The sequence below is a fragment of the Miscanthus floridulus genome, chromosome 6, assembly GCF_019320115.1.
Source record: "Miscanthus floridulus cultivar M001 chromosome 6, ASM1932011v1, whole genome shotgun sequence".
Lineage (NCBI taxonomy): Eukaryota > Viridiplantae > Streptophyta > Magnoliopsida > Poales > Poaceae > Miscanthus > Miscanthus floridulus.
This window is the reverse complement of record NC_089585.1, coordinates 16,235,989-16,244,088: the sequence shown is the minus strand read 5'-3', so window position 1 is coordinate 16,244,088 and position 8,100 is coordinate 16,235,989. Positions and strand designations below refer to the sequence as shown.

Genomic DNA, 8,100 nt, shown 5'->3' with positions numbered 1-8,100 from the left:
CAGACAATTACAGTCCGATGCAAAGCCTTCAGATCTTCAGTATGAAATCAAGGAAATAAACGTAATCGGCCGTGGGGCCTGATTCGTTACTGAACTTTCTCTTGTGCATGTGGTGGTCGACAACACTATAATATCTCAAATAATCGGCCACAGAATATAAAATATTTTAATATGTCCGATTAGCGAGATATTCGAAACGCCAATGTTTGCTTTTCTCAATAGGTAATCATGGCCTCACCACGAACGAGCTCGATAGAATATGCTTAATTAACAAAGCAAAAACCCATCCATCAGCCAAATATCCTTGTTTTTAATTTAAGTGCCCATGACCCTTTTTTCCAGAATCAGCTTCCTGGACGCAATGAGTTTGACTATCAGCATCTTCCTCTGATATTTTTCTTTGCGGGCTTCCTGAAATCGGTTATCACAGGTCGAAGCTTCTTGTACCATGTATGTGAGGCCTTGACCTTCAAAGTTAGTAGCCGATTCTTCTCCTTTTGGTATTGGAAATACCTTCGAATACTTGAGCTGATGTAAATATTCTTGTTATTTGCTCACGTGACAACTTCTGGTAGCTTCCTGTGCGCATCCTTTGATTTGATCTGATATTGCCTTGGGATAAGCTATTGTCGACGATCATTGTGAACACCAATACTAGTAGGTCGGCTCTGACATGCATCGGCTCTTATTTTGTCTTGTTGTGATTTGACTTCCAACTAGCCGATGAATTCATCCAGCCTAGTTGGCACGTTGAATACTTAGACGACAGAACATGCTGTGATTAGGAGGTTAATAAAATATTGAGAAAGTATCTGACTTTCAATCAAATGATTGTGGTCCCACTAGGCATGCCAAAACGTATGTTGACATAAAAATGTGGCGATGTGATCAACACACAACAAACCGGAAAGATCTGCTTGAAGTAAGCCCGGAGATCTGCTTGGCTTCAAACACAGGATCGTTCGGTTTCAGGACCGAAGGCGTGCTAGTCAATTTGATCATGCAATTGACAAGGAGAAAGTAGTCTGTAATTTAAGGTGGAACATGCCGGTGTTGCACCAGACAGTTCTGATATGTGGCTAGATAGCCGATTCAATGGGGCTATCGACTAAATAGTCGATATCCAGCATATCAGTAAAGCAAGGATCGCTGAATTGAAGATTATCGGCTAATATCAATGATGATGGTACGAATTCAAAATAACCGATACTCATGGGTCAAAGCGATTTATTATGATTGATTAATCTAGACAGAACAAGTACTATACACCCAAATATAAGTAATATAAAGAAACATCATTAGCAGATGGATATAACCAATGTAAAGCATTGAGCCGATAAGTTTAACGAGAAAGGATATGATATGCGAACAAATTGACTGCCTAGTACAAATGAATCTACAAACACTCTGAATCTAATCTGTTACCATCATCAGTGAGGTTTGACCGGATCAATGTAGCTATGATAATGATAACAAGCTAAAGCCAAAAAAATCTATAAAACCATTTATCTACTGACAGGTTCATGAAAAACATGATATATGTGTGAAAGCACAGGAGAATTGGCTAAAATAGCCGATTCAAGTAGAAAAAGGATTATAGCATGTGAACAATCGACTATTTAATATGAACAGATTTATAAACTCATCAAATCTAGCCTATTATCTTTAACAGTGGGGTTCGACTAGATCGATGGCAGCCATAATAAAGATAACAGATTAAACCTTTAAAGTAAACAGATCTATTCACATTTAACAGAATCATGAAAACATACTATGAGCGTTAAAGTGCGGGCAATCGGCTATTTAGCCGATGCAGGCATAGCAAACAACCAAGGTCATGCCTAGCCAAAAGCAAATCTACCAACTAGCATACTCTGATTTAAAATGCTAACAGTGGGGATCTACCAGATTGTTACAGCCATAATAGCGAGCTATAGATAAGATTCAACTAGCTAGTAAACCTACTCAAGATCAGACATGCTGTGGCCGTGTACTATGCACGATCAAGATTGAAGTAGAATGGCCGATAAAACATAATCTATCATTTGAAGTGAAAATTATCACAATATAGCAAAATAAACAATGGCCTAAAAGGATGTGAGACCGATCTAGATCGATCTCGATCGGGCAGGTTGATATTGCTGAAACTAATGACAATAAGAACATCAGTAAGATTGGTAACTTAATGAATCTATCCGAAGGATGCCACCCTTAGGTAGAGCCAGTAACTTGACGTTAATCTAATCCGAGCAGTGGAAGTTGAACTTAACCGATGCAGCCGTACTTGAACGAAATAAGGATCGATAACTAACTTATACTAGAGCTCGTAAGAGGTCGGCCGGACCGATGCAGCCTTACAAACAAAAGTATAAGCTATGACGGCACTCACAGACAAGTCGGAGGTCGATCGGATCGATGTAGCCCTGCTGGTTGAAGAACTCGCCGAAAAGCTGCATTACTCCTCCTAAGAGTTGGCGTAAAGCCGAAAAAGTAAAGACTGATTTTGATTGATGTTGATATCCTTACAATGACCCAGGGTGTACATATTTATACCCTGAAACTAACAGAGTCCATACTAATCTTGACTAACCATAGAAATCTTTAACTAAGCAAAAGGAAATATTGAAGATACATAGACTCTATTTCCCTTACGTAGAGTCTTTTCTGATAGAGCTTCCTCGTCCGTGCGGCCAAACTAACCATACATACATGGCCAAATATAATAATCAACCGTGCACGAGCATATATCCAATAATTATTTCTGTTCATGAGCGTGCATTTTTCCTTGATCTTCTTGCTTCTATTGCTTTCCATATCTTCACGTGAGGAGCATTTGGTCTTCACGCCTCTTTGATCCAAATATATTAAATAATATTTCTTAATCAGCAAGGGAGACCAGCTTGACGTTTAGCTTTGTGTTGTACTTGAACTCCCTGAGCTGATGCTAATGCGCTTCACGGTTTGATGCTTCCACGGTTGCCACGTTTGTTTGCTTGTGTTGGCTAATTTTCGTTTCCATCCATGCATGGACTCTAGCACGTAGCTAACCACATACACGCATAGGTTGCATGGCCTTTGCATGCATATAGAAATCGCATTCCTTCTTAAATTAATCCCATCGACAAACTTCCTTAATTGACTCGTATCCCTGGCATGTGTCTTTTCTTGCTATGCATCCTGGAATCCGCCGTCTTCAACTAAATATATTAATTAAATTGCCGACTTCCTTCTATAGACTCCATTGGCAATAGAATTACCAAATCTTGGTGTTAACACAATCTAGGTGGACTAACTGTGTTTATGTGAGATACACAGGTGATTAGTCCATAGGTATATGTGTGTGGGCAACATATGCCATGGAGGTGAAAATGACTTGGAGATGTTGGAAAGCTCACACATGTGATGATGAAGGGGCCCATTGCACATGAGACATGACATTGAGTCATGTGATCAAGGTGGAGAAGATCAAGACATGACTTGGCTCGATGGACCGGTTGCAAGTGTGAAGGGCAAGTTGAGTGATGACTTGGTGCCGATGGACCGAAGCAACGGTGAAGAGCAAGTGAAGTCAAGATCGATGAACCAATACGATCACATGATGATATGAAGTGGATCATATCATTGTTGATCATGTTGGTGCATGTGTTGCATCAACATTGGAGGAGGTGGAATGGAATGCACAAGGCAAAGGTATAACCTAGGGCATTTCATTTCACCGATCATAGGCGTGTAGAGAAGTTGATGACCGGGTTTAGGATAGATAGCTGTAGTATTAAGAGGGGCAAATTTGTTTGCATATCGGTCATCTAGTGCCACTTGAGCGATCTAACTTTGCATACGTGTTAGGATCGAGTGGCATCGAGAAAAGAGTGCTAATCATTCGGAAAAATATTTGTGAAAAGCTAACACACATGCACAAGTTGGTGAACACTTGGTGGTATTAGCACATTTGCAAAGGTGTTGGAAAAGGTGAAGAAGAGGAGGCGAAACCGGGCTCGGGGTGCTGCCTGGGTGGCACTGCCAACCCCTGTCTAGTGCACCGTCACCCCTATGGCGGTGACCGGCTGGGAGGCCGAGAGCAGCGTGTTGCCCTGAGTGCACCGCCACTGGTTGTCCGGTGGCACCGCCACTCCTAGTGCGGTGCCCACCAAGACTTGGCCGAGCGCAGCAAGAGTCGGGGTGGTCACCAGAAGTGACGGTGTACACAACCATCATGAGGGTGGTGCACCGTCGGGTGCTATCTGGTGCCACCACCACTTTTCAACAGAGAGCGAGGGAAGTGGGCATGGTCACTGCCTAGGCACCGTTGTGCCTAGGGCGGTGCACTGCCCTATTTTTCCCGAGGGCAAGGATTTAATGTAGTTGGCCAAGGGGGTCACCGCCACCCCTATGGCGGCGCACCGCCCCTAGCTGTCCAGTGACCAATGGCTAGTTTCTAGCTATTGGAATTCGACTGTTGGGGAGGGCACCGCACTGTTCGATGCTAGGCACCGACCTGTCTGGTGCCCACGCAGAGAAGGGAATCTTTAGAGCAATGACTTAATTTCATGTGGGGGCTTATAAATACCCCCTTGGCCAGCCTTGGGCTGGTTGCTGAGCACACTAGAGCTTTGGTGCTTGTGTGGTGGTGCTTGGGAGCCCTCTAACTCACTTGGGCTTGATAGTGTTCATCCGATCGAGTGAGTGAGCGATTCTAGTGCTATTGCATCGTGAGGTTGCATCGTGTGGCACTAGGTGATCGAGTTACAAGCCGATGGAGCTTGTTACTCTTGGAGGTTGCCACCTCCTAGATAGCTTGGTGGCTTGTGACTCTATTGAAGCACGCGAGAAAATTGTGCGGTGCTCCGGAGGAGAATTTGTGAGGGGGATTGTGCTCACCCTGTGGGGATCACAAAGAGCAACTCTAGTTGAGCGTGTCATTGAGCTACCCTCACTTTTGGGGTAGGTTCTTGTGGTGCCCAACGTGTGGGCTTGGCGGGTGATGCCAATTAGCCGCCGAACCAACCAGTGAGCGGTCGACACAACGGGAACTAGCGTGTTGGCAAGCACGTGAACCTCGAGATAAAATCATCGTGTTATCCTTGTCTTCCCGTTGGTTTGCAATCCCTTTACACAAGCTTGTAATTACTTTCATATACATTGTGCTTGTGTAGTTGCTCTTGTAATTAGTTAGCTTGTGTAGCTTGCTAGTTACCTTCTTCTTGTGTAGCATAGAAGTAGCTCCCTTGCACAACTAATTTGGCTTGAGTAGCCTTGTTAGTTGCATTGCTTAGTTTATGTGGCTTGTGTGGTGGTGCTTGAGAGCCCTCTAACTCACTAGAGCTTGATAGTGTTCATCCAATCGAGTGAGTGAGCGATTCTAGTGCGATTGCATCATGAGGTTGCATTGTGTGGCACTAGGTGATCGAGTTACAAGCCGGTGGTGCTTGTTACTCCTAGAGGTTGCCACCTCCTAGACGGCTTGGTGGCTTGTGACTCCATTGAAGCATGCGAAAAGATTGTTGTTGATGGTAGTTATTATACATTATAAACTTCAATATAACATGAAATAATGCATGAAAATGATCAGCAACATAGACTTAGGGGGTTTAAACTGACAATTTCCATGAGTTTTAGTGAATCTGTGTTTTCAGCCGGGTTATTTTAGAAAACCGTCAAGGGGGATCAAAACGTCAAATTAAATCGCGCTTATCCATGGTGAAGCCAACTCCAGAAGGTTCTAGAGGACTCAAAGCTGAGGACAAGGGGGTGATAGGTGGGGCCTCTCGGCCCCACCTAGAGGCAACCCGACCCCTGGTGGTCCCACATGTCAGCCCTATTGTTATGTCGGTTCCCCACCGCCTTAAGGATTACATCTCCGTCGTTCTTTAAGTCAGCTTGATCCAAGGGCTCACGTTAGACGCTCTGGCCTATATAATCAGCCCTTGCCCCTCCTCCAGAGGACGCTACCATAAGTCAAGATTTGACTAGAAATTAGGGTTTCCAGAGAGAAGAGAGTAGAGCTCTAATTCTTCAAGTTTCTAGTATAGGCTAGCTAGCAAGGTTCGAGTAGAGTGTGGGATATTGCTCAGGATTCCGGATCTACCTTCTGGAGACTGGTGTAGCCTTTGTATATCTATTTATGACTTTGTGCTACATCAATATTATGTTGCTATTTATTATGTTCCTAGTTTGCTCTAGTTATATGCTTGATATAGTTATGATTGATGATGAATTTATGCATATGTTCGCAAAGCTCTTAGCTCAGTACTCGAGTGAGTTAAGTGGTCAACACTATGTAAGCATGGTGCTTAGATATTGTTTGCCTGCGGATGCATTCTGCACTCTGGGTCATGTGGTAGATCATGGATGTGACACTCCCGTTGAGTCCACTCCCTGATTGTAGAGCAAGTAGAACGTGGTTGCGAAGGGAGACAAGCTCTGTTCTTGATCTTCCTTAGTAATGTTCCTTATGCATAGATCCAAAGTTAGTTATACTATAGATGAGAGTGTATATACTTGGGTGTACAAAAGCCTTAGTAAATAAGGATTGACTTAGGAATCTTTTGCTCTTAACGAATCTCCTGTTTAGCCGTACTATATTTTATGAGTCTCTATTTCTATCTCTGGAATACCATTATTACCTTGCACTTATCATTTATTTGTCCCTTAACTTACCCCTGCCATAGAATGAGAGTGATTTTATCATAAGTATATATATATATATATATATATATATATATATATATATATATATATATATATTTGTCAATATCTCTATGCCAACACAACTCCATAGCTCCTCCCTATGGTTAAAATATAAATAACGATACCTGGTATACTCTTGGGTGAAATGCTACAATGGTACATTATCTGTGCGCTTGCGGATTACTTAGTATATATATATATAAATTTATAAGTGTTCTCAATAATTACCAACAATGCATTTCTGGCATCATGCTTGGGATGACAACTTAGTAAAGAGTGATGCTAAGAAATGTCAACAAGTATTTCTGGCGCCGTTGCCGGGGAGGGGCACATGGCTAAAGAGAATTGACCAAATAAATACTTATTGATTAAATCATAACCTCTGCTTTAGCAGGCTTACCCTTGTTTGTCTTTGTTCATATCTTATACATGGTATTACAGACTTGGTTGTGATTCACCAACAGCTTCCAATCAGAATCAAATCAACCTAATTAAGAGGAAGCTTAACACCAGTTTCTAAAGCTATGGCTAACAAAACAATGTGTCAATTCTCTACTCCAAGCACTGAGAACTTTCGCACTAGATCAACACTTAGAACTAACACCCTTGAGTTTGAGCTCAAGCCAAGCCTCATCAACATGGTGCAAGCTACCCTATTCAGTGGAAAGGCACATGAAGATGCTAGTGCTCATCTTCAGAATTTTCTAGAGATAAGTAGCACGGTCGTCATCAAGGACGTTGCTCAAGATATCATACTACTTTGTATGTTTTCATTCTCACTTGTGGGACGGGCAAAGCAGTGGTTCTACATCAATAAAGATCACATCAACACATGGGCAAAGTGTTCAAAGGCCTTTCTAGAAAAGTTCTTCACTGTAGGCAAGACAAATGCCTTAAGAGGAAAGATTTCAAACTTCCAATAGTAGAAAGGAGAAACCACTCCAAAAAGCATGGGAATGTTTCCAAGAATATATTTCAGATTGTTCTCATCATGGGATGAAAGATTGGTTGCTCATGCAAAACTTTTACCATGGCTTAACTCAAAAAGCTCATGAACAACTGGATGCAACTGCTGGAGGATTATTTATGTCACTCACCCTTGGAAAAGCTAAAACTCTTATGGAGAAGATAGCCTCTAATCAAGGCTGGTCTCAATGCAATATCCAATTATGCAATAAGAGAGAAGAAGTACCAGAAGAGGTGTGTGCACTGTCAACCAAGATGGACGTACTATTGAATTGGCTTGAACAGCGAGCCAATTATAAGAAAGATCATCAGGCTATTCAAGATGCCTTTAATTCCCAAAATGTATGTGGAGAATACTTGGGAGTAGAATTCCCTAAATATTAGGAGGATGCAAATATTGTCATCAACAATTATGCTCCACAACAACAGAGACAAGGGTGGAATCAA

The 8,100-nt window shown here is 42.2% G+C and overlaps 1 non-coding gene across 1 annotated transcript; it reads right to left on the bottom strand.

Moving 5' to 3' along the window:
- Positions 1-7,577: 7,577 nt before the first annotated feature.
- Positions 7,578-7,685, bottom strand: LOC136461997 (small nucleolar RNA R71). The gene has a single exon (XR_010760528.1). It is a non-coding gene; the product is annotated as a small nucleolar RNA R71 (small nucleolar RNA).
- Positions 7,686-8,100: the final 415 nt, after the last annotated feature.